We start from the raw sequence: 20222 nt of genomic DNA on the forward strand, positions 1-20222 counted from the left end.
TAACCTTAAGGATTCGTAGACCTAATCAAGAGTTTATGACTAAAAAGCGCTCCCACTTAAACCAATAAATTCATATGCTTTACTAATTTTAAACATAAAAATGTATTTCAAGTCTAACCGGAAACATACAAATTTAATTAAAATTTAAAGCTCATATAAATTTATAATTGAATCCAAAAGTTTAATTTAATTTCAGTCGTATTTAAATTAATTCATGATTTTAATTTTAGTAAAATAATTAGAATAAATAAAATTTATTATAATTACAATATTCAAAATTAAAATCCTAGAAAATAATTTAAATTATTAATTTTAAAATTAATTAAAATTACGTAAACTGAAAAATTTCAAATTAAACATTCAAAACGATCTAATCGTAACGCAAACACCCTACGCATCGCACGCCCATGGGCCGCACGCACACAACCATCGCTGGACATGTGCGCGCAGCCCATGCGCTCGTCGCATAGCTGCTGAATCTACCATCGCAAGCCATCGCACGCTTTGGTGCTCGCTGCGCGCGCTCCATCGCTCGCTGTGCGCGCGAGCCATTGCTCGTTGTGCGCGCGACATCGCTCGCTGTGCGCGCGAGCCATTGCTCGCTGTGCGCGCGAGCAACGCTGGGCGCAGCGCTCGTGGCACGCGAGCTTGCGCTCGCTGCGCGCGAGGCTGCGCGCTCTTGCGCGAGGCAGTGTGCGTCGTGGCGCAGCTCGCTTGCTGCCCACACGCGACTGCCATGGCTCGCCTTTCGCCCATGCCCATTCGTCCATAGCTCGTGGCCCACGACACAAGGCAGGGATGCTGCCTTGTGCTCGTGCACCATGCCTTGCTCATTGCATTCGTGCCGCACGGGCGACGAGCTCCCTTGCTCGTCGTCGCATGCCCGCACTATACAACACCCCTTAAGGGTAACACGAAGCGTCCATTGCTTTGTGCGTGCAAGTTATATGAACGAATCGCATAAAAATTTAAAATTTATATTTAAAATTAATGACAAATTAATAAATAATATTAATTTCATAATTTTAGGGCGAAAAATCGAAAACTTATTATTCAATTGATTTCCGATTGTCTTGGATTCAAGTCTAGGTCATAAAAATTTAAAATTTATCATAAATTTACAATTTTTATGGTGGTTTTTAATCATAGGTCACTAATTAAATTATAATTAATTATGAAAATCAAATTAATTATAAATTATTCTAATTTTCAACAAATTAATCATAATTACAAATCAGATTGCATAATTAACAAGGCTAGGCATTCAAACTTGTTAAACATATACAGTAGGTCAATCAAAAATTCAAGATTTATCAACAAGAATCGCAAATATTTAATTTAACATCTTAAATTTACGAAATTTTGCATTCGAAAAACTAAAACCTTCGAAAAGTCATAGTTAGGCTTCGAATTTGAGAATTCTGGGTTCGGCAGAAAAATACTATTTTTGTCAAAATTTTAGACGCCCCAGCCTGGGAGATGAATCTCTCTGCTTGCCAACCTTTGCCCAGAAGTGCTCGTCATTTTATCCTCACATACACGGAAAAATAACGAACACTTGGGAGGGTACAACACGTATTCAGATATACGTACCCAAAAAAAAACATTAATATTCAAACGTATATATGTACCCAAATAAAAAAAAAACAACAAAACACATGAAAAGATTTTTGTGCAAAATACATGGCTTACGGCAAAGCAGCAGATTAAAACTATTAATAAACTGTTAGGTTATGATACATATGATATTACATAAATCATGCGGAAACAACCATTAACCCAGGAATACATATTATTTACACATAATCATATAGCATAATTTAGATGCATACTCTTTGTTGCGTGCCCTCCCTAGCTGCGCCCGAACCGAGCAAGAACAAGTCTTTAGGACTCCAAGTGTCGTCCCTCCGTAGATAGTCCACAGCACGTCCGGATCCGCCTTAAGATTGACCAACTAGAATCGCCCTTAAGGTACTAGAATTTTCGGCACTTTTGAGCAAGATGTGTGATTGAATTTTTCTCTCAAAAACTCACTTTGAATACTTTTTAAAACTCATTATAAATTGTGAACCCAGGCCACATATTTATAGGGGTATGGAAAGGGAATTGGAATCCTATTCAGATACAAATTAATTAAACCTAGAATCCTACAAGAACTCTAATTAATTAATTTATCAAATAGAATTAGGAATTTAATCATCAACCGAACTCTGCACGTTTTAGGAATCGTGCATGAACACAAACACTTACGCACACACACACGGCAGCCACGATGGGCCGCCCATGCGCGTGCGTGCGAGCAGCAGCCCACGCAGCGAGGCCTACGCGAGCTACAAGCCCACGTAGCTCCTGCGCGCGCTGCGCGCGCTGTGCGCGCTGCCACGGCCTGCTGGGCCTGGCCTTGCGCTGGGCCTGGCGTGGCCTTGGCTGTTCGTGTGGCGCGCTTGGCTTGCTGGGCAATGGCCTGGCTTCGTGCTGGGCCCTCGTCCGGCAGGCCTCGTCCGATGCTTATTCGTACGATACGCTTCCGATTAAATTTCCGATTCCGGAATTCATTTTCGATACGAACAATATTTAACATTTCCGATTCCGGAATTAATTTCCGTTTCGAACAAATATTTAATATTTCCGTTTCCGGAATTATTTTCCGATTCCGATAATATTTCCGATTCTGACAATATTTCCGTTTCCGGCAATATTTCCGATTCTGGCAATATTTCCATTTCCGATAATATTTTCCGATACGTACCATGTTTCCGTTTCCGGCAACATCTACGACTTGGATAATATTTATATTTCCGATACGATCCATATTTCCGTTTCCGGCAATATCATCGTTTCCGGAGTATTCATTTCTTGCCTGTGACGATCTCAGCTCCCACTGAAAACAAGATCCGTCGATTCCGAATATCGATAGATGGAGTATCTAATGCCATTAAATACTTGATCCGTTTACGTACTATTTGTGTGACCCTACGGGTTCAGTCAAGAGTAAGCTGTGGATTAATATCATTAATTCCACTTGAACTGAAGCGGCCTCTAGCTAGGCATTCAGCTCACTTGATCTCACTGAATTATTAACTTGTTAATTAATACTGAACCGCATTTATTAGACTTAACATAGAATGCATACTTGGACCAAGGGCATTATTTCCTTCATAAACTTCACTTATTCTACCGTTTCAAATAACATGTTTCCATCTCAGAACATACTTATCGAATTCAGCATTCTAGAATTTATTCTAGCTAGAACTACGCGAGACCTGATTCTAAGTTAAAGTTATTTAACAAGGATACGTAGGCAATCCTATTTATGGATTCGGTCCAATCCAATAAAAAATATATATATAATGTGCGTAAGTGTTGGAAATGAGCAAAAAAAACAAAAAAGAGGAGAAGCCAAACGAAAACAAGAAAAATAAAATTACGCCTTTATTAATATTTAAAAATAATAAGAAGGAAAAAAAAAGTGCTAAGGAATGAAAAACAAACACAACTGAAATAAATAAAGGGCACCTACACCCTAACAAGAACTACACTACTCGAGTTCTTCCGGATCATCAAATAAAGTTTTGTAGAGGGCAATATTCGCAGGGTCCACCCCCATAGGCTTCTGCGCTGCCCCTATATCAATCTCCATAAGAACAGGCTCCTTGACACTAACTTCCAAGGATGCCAAGGCCTCAGAAACATTTTCAGTTTGAACAGTTATAGCTCGCTCAGCCTCAAGGGCACAAACAATGGTAGGGGAAGGATTATTAACATCAACTGGATTAGCCACTGGTTCTACTAGGGGCTGAACCTTCCTAACCCATACATTATTCCGGCGACGATCTCCGCGAGAGCTTGCATTTCTTTTGTGAACGGCAGGCCCCTTCATGTTAGGCATCTTTTTAGGCCTAGAACTGGAACGGGGAGGAACTTCCTTTCGCTTTCGATCAGGACGAGCTTTTACAATCTTAATACCATGGTCACGAGGATTAGCAGGATCACGGCTCTCATACTTAGCCCTACCTCGAGGTATCAAAAGCTCAGCCGGCTCTTCATTTTGAGCCTTAGTTCTCACAGCTTTATCATCAGAACTAATCCACAACTTGTAGTTTTCGGAAAGACCCACAAGCCATCTGTAGCCACGGTCCAACGCGGGAGGCCACCATAATACTTAGCCCACGCTTGAACCCGTGCTTGTGAAAAGGCCGCTACTTTAGGTGGTACCGTATCAGAAAACGGGATAGTCTGCCTTAGGTCGTATTGTCGCATGACTCGGTAAGGAAAGATATAAACGGGCCGAGATAGCCCCAACAAAGAAACATAAACTGACACCTCGGAACCCCCCGTCATATTAGTCAAACCCCACCACGGTACCATCCACTTAATGAGCATATGCCATGAGTGAAATAGGAGGCCCACTCGGCCTCGTCCTAGCCTTGGTGCAAATACTTTCGGTTACCCAAGGCTATAGGTCGACAATGTTTAGGATCGACAGGAGTTTCTAAAAGCCTAAGTCGTTCCATGAGCCAATTCTGCAAAAAACGGGTACGATCAGAAAAATAATAATAAACGAAAGTGCTGCCTGGGGCGCACTTTCAACACCCATGACCAGGCGCCGGAAATTCCGACGCCCAGCTCTGGGCGCTGAAAATCAGCTCCAGGCAGGGGGTTGTCGAGGCAAAAAAAAAAAGAGAAGGAAAAATGAAAAAATATGTGTATTACATTGCGCGAATAAACGATCGATTACCTGGGTACGTTTCTTTTCCTAATTCTTTGCGGATTAGAACTCTGCAATTCTATCTTTCCACGAACTCTTCTCTATAAATAGGCCCCTAGTTTCGATGTGAAACAACACAACAACACATAATATATTCTGAGTATTGACTCTAAACCCCTTAGCCTAAGCCTCTCGCTGCGAAACTGTTCACGCGTTCTGTCGCAATCGATCCATAAATCGAACAGAACGTATCCTGTCCCATAATTGAGATTCGTTAAATAAAAAGGAGAAATAGCAAAGTCAAAGTGGTTAGTTTTCTGAGAACCGTGACGCACCTCTCAAGGGTGCGTCGTAATGTGTCCCTTTTCGATGATTTAACTGCTTTCCTCGCCCTTTTTATGAACTGTTAAACTAACCTAATATGATTGTTCTATCACGCCTAATAAATATAATATTTTTGGGAAATCGGATTATCATGCTAGGTCCCTTAATGCTATTTAAATCAGATAATCACGATCGAATTAGTATTATATGCTGCATGTTGCTAAAATCAATTCAGATTAGTTTAATAGTTAACGCATGTCCCTTCAATTATTTATGCTGAGCTAGTAAGGATATCCTGCCTCTGGAGTTATCGACGAGCGAATTACTCCTCTCGGTAGTTACAGTCCCCCGAACCCTCAATCTCTACCTTGTGGGTGTATATTGAGAGATCCCCACACCAGGGATCACAAGGGAACCTACGGCCGTCGTGGTCAAACATAATTGCACTCCCTTTATGTCACGATAACCGGGTTTTGTCAGTTTTTCTCATTGTCGTTAAAAACTGAATGACGACTCCTATATTACTAGTCAATTGGGTGTATACTCACAGGAAATCCAATTACACTTGATTGAATAAAAAGAATCGTCACACCCACGAGGGACAGGTCACGCATTAGCCTCGCGCTTTTTCGACCCCCTCACAGTGGCGACTCCACTGGGGATAGTGAAGGAAATACTCGTGCTTGTAGGTAATCAAAATAGCCGAAGGGTGAAACGATCCTACCCCGCGTTTATTTCCCCATCAAGTTGGGACGACCTGAAAATCAGCATATTAATGTGAACGGGCAGAACATCATAACGAATCTCGACTTCCTCGGGAGTTGGGACTAAGGATACCTTTTTCGCCAATAGGGGGGTGCATACGCCGCGCATGTTTCCCACTCGGTACTTGTGCAGGTAGTACACCTATCCCGAACCCAATCGCTCGCCCATTAGGTCCCTCTCGCCTGCATGTCCCCTTGGCTTGCACTTGCGGGTTGGCCTCTTGAGCGAAATTCGTCTGTTGAAGACACTACCTCGACCGGGGCATGTGTTGGATCTACGATAGAAGCGGTACCAAGCCAGGCGCAAATAAACTACCCATAGAAGCCTATCATAAACTACGTGGCATTTTTCAAATCCATGTTTGTAATGTAGTTATGTGTAGCGAAATATGTGATTGTGTGTGACAAACTATCCTAGAAAACCAACGACCTTAAAAAAATTGCCCAAACATTCATAGACTAATTTGCCAAAGAGTTATACCGAAACACGTGTTCCACAAACCCGAACAATCGCCACAAAAATAAGCGACGCTCGGGATGGCCTGTAACGAATCCCACAAACGCTGCACAACGCGTAAGGACGTTATAAGGCAAGCACGCAAAACTAAAGTCGCAAAAACAAAAGTATACGCAAACAGAAAACGAGAACCAGCCAAGGACGCATTTTCAACGCCCCTGGCTGGGCGCTAAAGTTTCTCACGCCCACTGCTGGGCGCTGAAGTTGCTGCCTGGCCTTTTGGTCAGGCACAGCAGCCTCGGTGCCCGCGCATGAAAAAATATACGTAGCAAAAAAAAAATTTCGTAAAAATTGCTGCAGGGGCGTATGAAAAGGCACTCGACTCTTAAAGCGACTAAAAAATAAAAAAAAATAACTCTTTGTGTCGTTGTTAGGCCTCCTACGACGACAACGCTCGGCACCAAAACCGAGCATGCTAATAATTATGAATGTCACATGGGCAAAAGTATTCAAAAATAATGTTCAAATGAAGTTTTTTAAGGAAAAATAATGTTCGAATAAAAAAATAATAAATCCGAGTCTAGACTAGGCTATGCCAAAGTACAATCCAAATCCTAAAGTCTTAGTTGTCTTATCCATAGAATCGGTCCTGATGCTTGGTGTCGTTCTGCAAGTTAAAAGGTTACACCATATTGAGTCTCCCCTCCTAACATTTAAATCAATACGCACCCATATGTAATTGCCATCCCTTGCTAAGAGTCTACGGCCTCAATACTCTCTCACCAATAAAAAGAATATATTATTTGCAAAATGGAAACGGTCACATTCTGAAAATCATTTCCCCATAGTCGCACAACCCCCAAAGTGAACCTAAGGTGTCAACACCATTAGCAAAGAAAAAATTAATGACCTCAAGGCTTATAATCACGTTGGGTCACGACTATCATAGTCCTCTCGAGTCACTCACTCCTTGAAATACTATTAAGTACGGACTAAAAGATTTTCCATGAATGCAACATGACCAACCATGAAAATACCCAAATCGGCATACCAATAGGGCTACCATTGGGGTAAAGCAATACACACTAAGAGAGAAGCCGCACTAATGATTTTAGTCTTGCAAAAAATAAAAATTCGATCTCCCCAATTAACTACCTTGCCAACATTAAGCAAAATGGCACATGACAAATGAACACCCAAGGGTTAAAATCCAAAGTGTCAACCAACGAAAGTTATGGTCCAATTAGCCTAAGTCTGAGAGTCGCTTGGTCAAGTATTATAGGCTCACGCCACGTCATTATTTTGAGTCTAGGCCACCTCCTTGTATTCATACACGGGTTATAATCAGAAAGATTAATGAAAGTTTGAGTCTAAATCACAACTTCCAATTAAATCCCAGAAACTGGAATCTCAAAGAAACAAAAAATTACTTTCGATGTAATTCTTTCGTTAAAATTCAATAAGGTAAAAACGACATTTTGAATCTACACTATTTGCATATTTTAAGAAACGACTAAATACGCTTGCAAAGTAAGACAATTTAAAGGTCCACCCTAGGCCTACTAAAATTAAAGGTCCACTATAGGCCTACCAAACGAGGCTCACTCAGTCTCGCCTCGTGACTCAAAGACCACAACCATCTACCTTTTAGCCCAAATTAAAAATTGAAGAATTTATGTTGGGGGGGAATCCCAAGGAAAAAAGAAAGAAAAAATAGAAAGAGAAAAGGGAGAGCGAAAAGAGCAAGCCATGGAATACTTATCCCGTAGTGCAACATTTACCTAAGTAAACGAAGGAAAAAAATTGAGTCACCAATCCAAATCATAAAATTCTACAATGTCTACCCTTTCCAATCCTTATGCTCTTAGACGCCTTCGCTCTGGGGTCCCTGTTCAGCTCACTTAACCCATACATGCTCTCATTGCCATAACCCAAGAAACCATTACCTCAACTCTTGTTTTGAACTTGTTATCAACCGCAAACCACGCACGGCCATTGACACGTGCGTCATGCCCATCATTTCCAAAGTCCAAACCTGCTCTTACACCACCATTAGCATAATGACTATATAACTTGTTTGGATACGTCCTGTTGATATACCCTTGAGCCGTCCCCATGCTACTCATTGGCCTTGGTTGATGTAATCCTCATGCTCGACTAATACCTATACAACTTATCCTATCTCATTCAACCCATCTTTCAAGCCGTCTTGAGTCACGAATATATAAAAAAAAAGACAAATGAAAAGTACAAAAAATGTAAATAATACAAAAGCAAACTTTGCAAAGCGCCTCTAAAGTTAGTCTAAAAAGGAAAAGAAGCATCTAGCGCACAAAAAAGATCCGCCGAGAAATAAATTTCAGCGCCCACAGCTGGGCGCCGAAATCTTTAGCGCCCTAGCCTGGGCGCTGAATCTCTCTGCTCGCCAAATTTTGTCCAGAAGTGCTCGTCATTTTATCCGCACATGCGCGGAAAAATAACGAACACTTGGAGGGGTACAACACGTATTCAGGTATACGTACCACCAAAAAAATATGTACTCAAAAAAAAAAACATATATAAAACAAATTTTTGGCTTACGGCAAAGCAGCAGATTAAAATAAAAATAAACTTCACTTATTCTACCGTTTCAAATAATATGTTTCCACCTCATAACGTACTTGTTTAGATTCGGCATTCCAAGAAACCATTTTCTAGGCTAAGAACTACGCAAGACCTGATTCCAAATTAAATCTATTTAAGGCGGATACGTAGGCAATCCATGATTCGGTCCAACCAATTTGTAAAAATATTAAAGCCTATAGAAAAACAAGAATAAGAAATAAAGTCCCTTATTGAAAGTTAATTACTTGCAATCCAAGTCGAAAGAAAAATTTAAGTCAAAGGAAGAATCCAAGTCATCAAAATGCCAAAATTAATGAGCATGCATCGAAAAATAATAAAGGCATGTACCCTTGCCAGAAGGAGCTCTCACACTCCTAGGCACTTAGCCAAGACTCGAAAGACCGCTTTGCCTCAATTGAACGGGGGCTAGCGCAAGCGTCCATGACCTCTAAAATACTCGACTTGACCCTCCCTAAAGCGAACTAACTCACTTAAAGACCCTCTTTCACCACTAGACATAGTCGTTCGCTTAAAGACCTTCTTTCACCCCTAGACACAGTCATGATCGCCAACAAATAGTAAGGGCAGTAAGCTTGCAATAAAGAGGATTGTTCTACGGCATCGCCCCATCGTTCCTCCGAACTCAGGGTATCCGTTCGTGGTAATTCAAATGCTTGCTAATCTCCTTTGAAAAAAAAATCAGACATTGTCAATAGGATTTGGCACTTAACCAAGGCTCACCCTACTCAGACATATGACATGGGCATCTAAAATCGAAATCTAAAAACATCATTAATGGGAAGACATAACAGCAACTGGGGGCTAAAAAATGAAATGAAAGAGCTAGGGAAAGAACTAAGTATACCTTGACCTTTTGTACAGACATACACCAAGTAAGTCTAAGTCAATTTGAAAACGGTTTATATTCCCGCCATTCTGGAAAAGACGGCCCTAAAAGCCCAAAACATATGCCAAACAGGCACAAGTAATATCATGGCGCCTGCACCCTGGCTTCCAGCAAATCCTTAGACAGCATTCCAAAAATCATAACAGTATTTTGATTCACTCATGTAATCCTGTACGAACCCTTCTATAAGTCAACCTACTTAGGACACCTCGGATTGTACACAGTAGGACTCGGATTTTAAATGATTTTCAAATGATTTTTAAAAAGACTTCTTCGAACCTAATAAAGTGTCGTTGGTTTAAGCTTAGTGTGCGTCCATCTCAACGTTGCAAGTGAGTCAAAAAGATTTTTAAATATGATTATGGGTAAAGAAAGGCACCTAGATTTTAGTCAAGGCACACTTCAACATGTGACTACCTTGACCATGGCAATGTCGCACAATACGACATTTACAAGAGAAGTAGCAAATCACTACTCGAACGTACCTCGCACTGAACGAGTCTGGTTCAAACTATTCATGATTCGTGTCACCATGAATGCATAAAGACATATGCAAAGCATTATAGCACCAAGCCAATCCCGTAGCTACAGTTGGGGGCTTGAGAAAAACACTCTAAAAATGCTCGAAATGACGATTTTATCGCAAATTCTCGACGCTAATGCTATACATACATCATAGGGGCACAATCCTAAGCTTTAAATTGTGAAAAACAAACCTTAGAATGGCTACAACCCCTCCCAAATTCTAAGCACTACTTAGAATATATAAAGTCACCCCACTAACAAGGGTAACTGAAAATCGTGAGTCACCAAAACTCCGATCAAGCTACTGCACATAACGCTCGCCCTACAAGCGCCCGTTACACAGTCTACCTCGTTCCAAAGCAAAAGCGAAAAAAAAATCACCAAAATATACCCAGAAATCAATTTCAACGCCCAGAGTTGGGCGCCGATATCTTTAGCGCCCCAGCCTGGGCGCTGGATCTTTCTGCTAGCCAAGTTTTACCCAGATATAAAAATAAGAAAGAAACACCTATGAATCCTCGCATCGAACGAAGTAATAAGTCGTGCAAACCCACGCAGAAGGTGCTACACTTGTTCGAACACCTGAACAAGGCGTGATGAAGTACTCCAGTACAAAAAATAAAAATGATATCCCAACGCTTGGAGGAATGTTCTAAGACACGTCGTTAGGCCACACAAGCCTACGTCGCACCATAAGTTCAAACATCCCACAGTACAAGTCTAAAAAAAAGTGGAAAGGCATATCGCACTAATGCGGGCACGACCAAGAGCATGTGTAAAAGAGGCAAAGACTGCTTATCGCCCAAATTCAAAATGCAAGCCCCACGACTCCTACATTAAGGATTAAAGGTAGCGAAATATTACCACGGAAGGGATAGCTCGCACCTACACGAGCGGAACCCCAAGGCATCTTTCTCGAAAAGAACCTACAAAAATCGTACGCCAAAAGGAAGCATCCCAACATGCATACTTGGGGGCTCCAAGCTACGAAACAACCATAACAAAATAAAAAAAATCTCGAAGCAAATGTTTGAACAATCGAAAGGGCACGATGTTTGAGCCCACTTCATGAATGGACCTGACCCCTATCAAGCTTCTAAGCAAACTATTCAAAATCAGTCATTGCTCAAAAAAAAAATGATTCAAGCAAACTGATTAATGGACCGCACACAACGGCCATTCTATGAACGCTCGTTCGCACATACATATCATCATTCACGAACACGTTCGAAAAATATAAGAGCGATCAAAGTCTTACACCTCAAGGTATGTTCCTCGAGCCATATAGACTCGCCCGACTATTGCAATAACTGTACGCCTTAAGAGCAACAGTTCCTTAAAATAAATCACCCCGAAGCGACAAGCACCGTAGTCCACCAATCGGCTACGGCTTCTCAAAGAAAATCATCACGTTCTAAAAACAAAGAAAAAACAAAAGAAAAGAGAATACATAGAACTTCCAAGTGAAATAAACGAATGAACAAGAGGCCAACTGTGTCATAAGACCAGCCCAAACAACACTTTCAACGCCCCACCTGGGCGTGAATTATTTCAACGCCCAGGCCTGGGCGCCGAAAATGAATCCAGGCTCAAAAGGCCCTAACTTCTATTGGGCCCTGCCATATTCATTCGGCTTGAAAATTGCCGATTTCTTCACTGAAAGTCGCACCTCACGGCTTTGTTAAAAATAGCACACTACTATAGGAGGTCGCTTGCATATACGAGCGTGACCCCAAACATGATTACAAGATGCAAAAACAACCGACGAGCCCCAACGCTTGGGGGCTCGCAAAAAAGGGGACTCCAACAAGGAGCGCGCAATCAAAATCACATTCCCAGACTGGACTACACACCATATCATGTTTGGATATCTCAAAAAAAAATATTGTTAAACAAAAATATACACAGTGTGGACCCACTTATAGGACACATCTAATCAGGAAATATTACGACCCATCAACAGGTTGTAATCACCAAAAGCTCTTCTACATAGGCAAAATAAGAAATTCAAAATGGGCTCGCCCACCCTTAGCGGGCGGGGTCTGCGTCACTAGCCGCGCAGGTCCTCAGTTTTCGACAAAAAAATAAAGTCTTCAAATTTAAAATAGGCTCGCCATCTTCAGCCGGCGGGGTCTACGGCGCAAACCACGTAGGTCCTTATTTTCAAAAAAAAAAATTCAAACAGATTCGTCCACTTCTATCGGACGGGGAGTCCACCCTCAGAGGACAGGCTCGCCCACCTTCAGCGGGCGGGGTCTACATCACAAACCGCGTAGGTCCTTATTTTCAAAAAAAAAATTAAACAGATCCGTCCACTTCTATCGGACGGGGTGTCCACCCTCAGCGGACAAGGTTCGCCACCTTCAGCGGGCGGGGTCTACGTCACAAACCGCGTAGGTCCTTATTTTCAAAAATTTCAAAACAGATTCGTCCACTTCAGCGGACGGGGTGTCCACCCTCAGAGGACAAGGTTCGCCACCTTCAGCGGGCGGGGTCTACGTCACAAACCGCGTAGGTCCTTATTTTCAAAAACATCAAACAGATTCGTCCACTTCTATCGGACGGGGGGTCCCCCTCAGAGGACAGGCTCGCCCACCTTCAGCGGGCGGGGTCTGCGTCACTAACAGCGCAGGTCCTTAGTCGCTGCAGCGATAACTTTTATTGATTTTCCCTTTTTCCAAAATTAAAGGATTGGTTTGTTGGATTTTCCTTCGTTTTACATCCTATAAAAACAAGGGGGTTTTCTCGTTTAGCTAGCCCTGAAAATGAGAATCTTTAAAAACGTTTTACCTCGTGATTGGGCTTGACCAGGCCCAATTACACTTTACAGCTTTAATTTCGAAAACATCTGTAGTTACTCCCAATGACAAAGTGAGGGAGTTTCTACACATCTTTAGATCCTTCCAATGATAAAGTGAGGAAGTTTCTATACTATCAGTTGACAAATCCCAATGACACGTGAGGGATATGTCGACACTTCAAGTGATGACCCTTAAGTCAAATGTTATCACTCGGGGGCTCGTGAGACCCTCGCAAAACAAGTCACATACACCATGGCTTGTGTGACGCCCTCCGTCTAATACTTTGACCATCGTCTTACTCCAAGACTCAGTAAAAGTGGGGGCTAACTGTAGACACCTACTTTTGTCCCCATTCCCGCAAGGGAAAGGTTCGATGATGAAAGCATAAAAACTCCACTTGACAACGCATCTCCTATAAAATAAACGAATCTCGATTCCCCATTTCATTTCACCCGAAACCTGCTATTTATGGAAACCTGCTAAAAATAGTAGCTGCCGTAAAAGGTAGCTTCTAAAAGTGGAAAATCATAAAAGATAGAAACCTGTCAGAATTAGGTGTTGCATCCCAACATAAATCCTAAATGAGATAGAAAACTGCGAGAATCCTATTCCTAATAGGATTCGGAAATAAGAGTTACGTATTAATTAAAATCCTAACGAGCCTAGAGTTCGTAACGGGCCCAGATGCATTCCGTCACAAATTGATACGCGCTAAAAGACTCAAATTAATCTCAAACTCAACGGATTTTAGAATCCGAATCTGACTAAACAAAAAACTGCCCAGACCCTATTTTCAACACCTGGCTCTGGGCGCCGAAATCTTCGGCGCCCAGGCCTGGGCGCTGAAAATACCTGGGTACGTTTCTTTTCCTAATTCTTTGCGGATTAGAACTCTGCAATTCTATCTTTCCACGAAATCTTCTCTATAAATAGGCCCCTAGTTTCGACGTAAAACAACACAACAACACATAATATATTCTGAGTATTGACTCTAAACCCCTTAGCCTAAGCCTCTCGCTGCGAAACTGTTCACGCGTTCTGTCGCAATTGATCCATAAATCGAACAGAACGTATCCTGTCCCATAATTGAGATTCGTTAAATAAAAAGGAGAAATAGCAAAGTCAAAGTGGTTAGTTTTCTGAGAACCGTGACGCACCTCTCAAGGGTGCGTCGTAATGTGTCCCTTTTCGATGATTTAACTGCTTTCCTCGCCCTTTTTATGAACTGTTAAACTAACCTAATATGACTGTTCTATCACGCCTAATAAATATAATATTTTTGGGAAATCGGATTATCATGCTAGGTCCCTTAATGCTATTTAAATCAGATAATCACGATCGAATTAGTATTATATGCTGCATGTTGCTAAAATCAATTCAGATTAGTTTAATAGTTAACGCATGTCCCTTCAATTATTTATGCTGAGCTAGTAAGGATATCCTGCCTCTGGAGTTATCGACGAGCGAATTACTCCTCTCGGTAGTTACAGTCCCCCGAACCCTCAATCTCTACCTTGTGGGTGTATATTGAGAGATCCCCACACCAGGGATCACAAGGGAACCTACGGCCGTCGTGGTCAAACATAATTGCACTCCCTTTATGTCACGATAACCGGGTTTTGTCAGTTTTTCTCATTGTCGTTAAAAACTGAATGGCGACTCCTATATTACTAGTCAATTGGGTGTATACTCACAGGAAATCCAATTACACTTGATTGAATAAAAAGAATCGTCACACCCACGAGGGACAGGTCACGCATTAGCCTCGCGCTTTTTCGACCCCCTCACAAAGAGCAGGGAAGAATAAAAGCTAAGCAATTGCAAAAGAGAGAAAGATTGAGAGTGGTGAAAAGGAAAGACGTACTTAACCCCTATATATACACGAAAACATTAAGTGACATCCTAATCCCATTCGGAAACGCGTTAAGAAATCCGGAAACAAGAAAAACTACCAGGATAGAACTTCCAGCGCCCAAGGCTGGGCGCCGAAATTTTTAACGCCTGACCATGGGCGCCGGAAATGCAGCCCAAGGCCCGGATCCTACTAAACGCGGAGCGGGAAAGGACTTAAAACCGTGTTGGTAGACACGAGGCCCTGTTGTAATCAAGATCAAGTCCAAAGCACCTTTAGAGCCCGAATAGTGAAAACAAATGTTAAAGCTTGTCGAAACTTAGACTCATCTCAAGAAAAAATATGTGTACATTTTTCAGGGCAATATAGAAAAAATAATAATCAAGGTCATTCTTCGAAACACAAAAAATCAAGTCGTTGGTTTCTCAAATTAAAAAGCGTTTATTTGTCAAAAGGATCAATCCGGGCCAAAGCAGGGTCGATGTATTAATTATTGAAAAAAGAAGCAAACTTTGTCGCCCGAAAAATGAAATCGCACTCCACGACTTCATCAAAGTAGCATACCACTACAAAGATCGCTCGCACTTACGAGCACGATCCCAAACACGATCAAGGGCATTACAAAATGCGTATCCCCAAGGAACCTTTTGACAAGAAATGACCGTCAAGCACGAGTGCTTGGGGGCTCGAAAGAAAATATATATTTCAAAAGAGAGTATGCAAAGTTAAAACAATATTCCCAGACTACGTTGTACGAAGTCCCGTGTTTGGATAATCTCAAAAGATAAAACCAGATTACGACCTCAAAGACAAAGGTCGCCGTTAATACTTATACATAGTCCCCCAATCAAGGACCCAGGTAGTGGCAAAATTGAGCCGTAAAGACTAGCTCAAAACCATGAAAGATGATGACCACGAGACAATGGTCCGTCTAAGCACGTTGTCAACCCACATTCAGGTTGCAACTAAATCCGAGCATCCCTCGAAAGAATTCGCTCTTACAAGAATGAATAAAAAGAAATTCTCAAAAGAAATCACAAGAACAAACGAAATAGGGACTTTCCCACCTCAATCGGGCAAGATCGCGCCACGAACCACGCGAGTCCCAAATCAAAAAGACGAATTCAGGTTCGCTCACCTCCAGCAGGCGGGGCGTCCACCCTTAGCGGACAGGGCTCGCCCACCTTCAGCGGGCGGGGTCTATGTCACTAACCGCGCAGGTCCTCAGTTTTCGAAAATGAAAAGAAAATGAAATCTTCAAAACAAAAACAGGCTCGCCGTCTTCAGCCGGCGGGGTCTACGTCACAAACCGCGCAGGTCCTTATTTTCAAAAAAAAAAACACATCAAAACAGATTCGTCCACTTCTATCGGACGGGGCGTCCACCCTCAGCGGACAGGCTCGCCCACCTTCAGCGGGCGGGGTCTGCGTCACTAACCACGCAGGTCCTTAGTCGCTGCAGCGATAACTTTTCACGGTTTATCCTTTTCCAAAAATCAAAGGATGGTTTCCCTTTTCCAAAAATCAAAGGATGGTTTCCCTTTTCCAAAAATCAAAGGATGGTTTCCCTTTTCCAAAAATCAAAGGATTGGTTTTCCGCTTTTCCAAAAAAGAGCGATGTGCTGGATTTTCCTTCGTTTTACGTCCTATAAAAACAAGGGGGTTTTCTCGTTTAGCTAACCCTGAAAATGAGAATCTTTAAAAAGTTTTACCTCGTGATTGGGCTTGGCCAGGCCTAGTTACACTTTATAGCTTTGATTTCGAAAACATCTTTAGATACTTCCAATGACAAAGTGAGGGAGTTTCTATACTATCAGTTAACAAATTCCAATGACGCGTGAGGAATGTGTTAACACTTCAAGTGATGACCCTTAAGTCAAATGTTGTCACTCGGGGGCTCGTGAGACCCTCGCAAAACAGGTCACATACACCATGGCTTGTATGACGCACTCCGTCTAGTACTTTGACCATCGTCTCCATTTCCGAAAGGGAAGGTTCGATGATGAGAACATAAATCTCCACTTGACAACGCATCTCCTATAAAATAACGAATCTCAATCACCCTTTCATTTCAGCCAAAACTGCTATTTATAAAAACATGCTAAGAATAGTAACTGTCGTAAAAGGTAGTTGTTAAAAGTGGCAAAGTCATAAAAGATAGAAACCTGTCAGAATTAGGTGTTGCACTCCAACATAAATCCTAAAAGAGATAGAATTTACAAAGGAATTCTATTCCTGGTATAATTCGAAAATAAGAGTTACGTATTAATTAAATTCCTAACGAACCTAGAGTTCGTAACGGGCCCAGACACATTCCGTCATAAGTTAATACGCACTAAAAGACTCAGATAAGTCTCAAAAAGCTCCGTGTTCTAAGTGTAACACCCCGACAATTCTCTCTTTTCTAAAATAAACTTTTTATATAAAACGTAGAGAATTATCAAGGCATTATCGCCCGTGTGAAAACGTAACGGCTTATTCAGAATTTTGCAGCGGAAAACATAAAACTAACTTTAGGTTTATAAATAATCGATTACAAGTTTAATCCCAAAGACCAACCAACGAAAATAAGGAAATATAAATAGTACGACAAGTTTAAAGTCCAAGTTAACAAACCAAATCACTTAACAAAACAAATCTAAATACAAGCTCTCTAATCCCGATCCCAATGATGCATCATATTCAAACCTGTAGATAGGCAACGCTTATTGATCCTTAGAGACTGCTCACCAAAAATGGGTCATCACAGGATCAATAAGACATAGCCATGATCAACACACACAAACAAAGCACGTAATCAGCAAAGCTGAGTACTACATACTAAAGCAATAATAATCATGACATGATATTATTAAACGAACAATCCTAACATGATACTAATGAACATAAATAAGGGCAGACAAAGCATGATAATTTGACGACCATACTTAAATAGACTAGGCTAGACTTATAACAATAATATTATTTTAGTTGAAATAGACAATGGACCGAGTTGTCCAACCATAAACTTCTTCACTAAGGAAGACGAGGTACGGGCGCGACTCCGTAAACCCCAATGACCTGCGATATCGAGGGACTTTTAAATAAAAATAGAACACGGTGATCAATCCGGTCCCAGAAAAGGCTATGGGCTACCACCATGAACCCCAACTCATGTTTGTCCGTCACTTCAGACGTGCACAGTCTAAAGCTATTGCTATTCAGTTTCACTTTACATGATTTACATATTAAAACTCTGTTATGACTCAACAATCACATAAGTCATACAATCAATTAACAATTATTCACAATTGTTTTTATCTTGGAATTAAGTATGTGATCACAAAGGCATCAAGCATGACTCATTCCAATTAAATCCAACCTTTCCTTTAATACTGATCAACCCCTCTATATGGGTATAAGGTTTCAACTTACTAAACAAGGTCCACGGCCCTCATAAAGTAGTGAAAAACTAAAAGGGAACAACAATCAATCGATCTGAATCAATATATATATATATATATATATATATATATATATATATATATATATATATATATATATATATATATATATATATATATATATATATATATATATATATATATATATATATATATATATATATAATCTAGTGTTCCCAACCAAACATGTTTGAATCAACCATCCACTAACATGTTATAATTTTCACAACGAAATGTATGCCCAATATGTCCATCCAACAATATTAAACATGCAAATTCAACATGACCAAGTTCATCAATAATATCAACATAACCAAGTTCAACAACAATCTCAACATAACCAAGTTCACCAACAATTTCAACATAACCAAGTTCATCAACGATTTCAACATGGTTTCAACAAATAACACACATTCCAAGCACACAAGTATATACGTACCTTGTGTAAACAAACTAATAGGCCACTTTAACACTTTCAAAAGTCGCCTAAAGAGAATTCTCCGCCTAAAACAACCAACAAATATTCTCAATCAATTTCTAATCATTCGCAACCATAATAAAGCATTCTAAATACATCCTAAACATACTTAGAACTTTTCCCAATATCAAAACTTGGATAATTACTTTCCTAGCATCATAATTATTATATTAATGATTGAGATTCGTTGAAAACTCCTCAAAATATCATACTTTAGATTTCCAGCAATATAAATTCGTTTAAAAACTTTCCCAAACCAAATTATCATGCTTATAACACAAAAATAATAGTTTTAATAATTCCTACTCATTCCACCATGATTTAAAACCATTAAAACATTAAAATTCATGCTTTAAATTATTCAAATCCTTGTTTCAATGTAATTACATAATCTGAAAATTAAACTATTATTTAAGCATAATATATAATCTGAAAATACTAATAAATCATAAAAAAAATCATAATTTAATTCAAGAAACATAAATCAAATTATTAAAACATAATTAAAACATTAATTAGTTTTAAAGGTTTAGAAACAACCAAAAGAGAGAAGGAAGGAAGGCTGGCCGGAGGTGGTTCAGCGGCGCGGCGGCGCGGCGGCAATGGGAGAGCAAGTCGACAGTGGCGGCGGCCGGCTGGTGGCGCGGCTAACTTGCGTAAGAAACAAGAAGCAGAGAAGAGAGGGGAAGGTCTAGCTTTGCGTGCGTGGAGGAGAAAGGAGGAAGCAAGGTCGGCCGACGGCTGGGCACGGCAGCAGCCAGGTCGGCGGCGATCAGAGCTGGTGGCGAGGAACTCGCGGTGGTGGCTATCGCAGCACAGAAAGCACGCATTAAAGAGGAGAGTAATAAAGAACGAGAGAGGAAAGGGAGAACGAAACAAAAGAGGATGAAGAAGAAGTTACCGGCGATGCAAGCTGCGGTGCCGGACAACGGTGGTCGCCGGCGAGAGTTTAGGTGGCTGGCGGCTGAACAGTAGCAAACGAGGAGGCTTGAGAGGGTTTTTCTGGTTCACGTAAATATTGAAGGAGAAGGGTTTTGTTGGTTTTTGTTTTTACGTGAGATTGAAACAAGCAAAAAGAGTGGGGGTTTATTTGTTTTGGGCTTCACCTATTTGGGCTAGGAATTAGGATTTAGTTTGTTGAATCCAAAAGGGTTAGGATTGCTTTCTAATTTCAATCGAACGTAATTTCGTAATTCGAATTCGTTTAAACGTAAAATTCAAAAATTGATTTTGATTTCATAATTCATTAAAATATTCAAAATGTAATAAATAAATATACGTTAATTATATTTATTTTTAAAATTCGTAAATTCTTATTTAAATATATTAAATATACGCTAAAATATATAAATAAAAAGTA

The sequence above is a fragment of the Spinacia oleracea genome, chromosome 5, assembly GCF_020520425.1.
Source record: "Spinacia oleracea cultivar Varoflay chromosome 5, BTI_SOV_V1, whole genome shotgun sequence".
NCBI classification, from domain to species: Eukaryota; Viridiplantae; Streptophyta; class Magnoliopsida; order Caryophyllales; family Amaranthaceae; genus Spinacia; species Spinacia oleracea.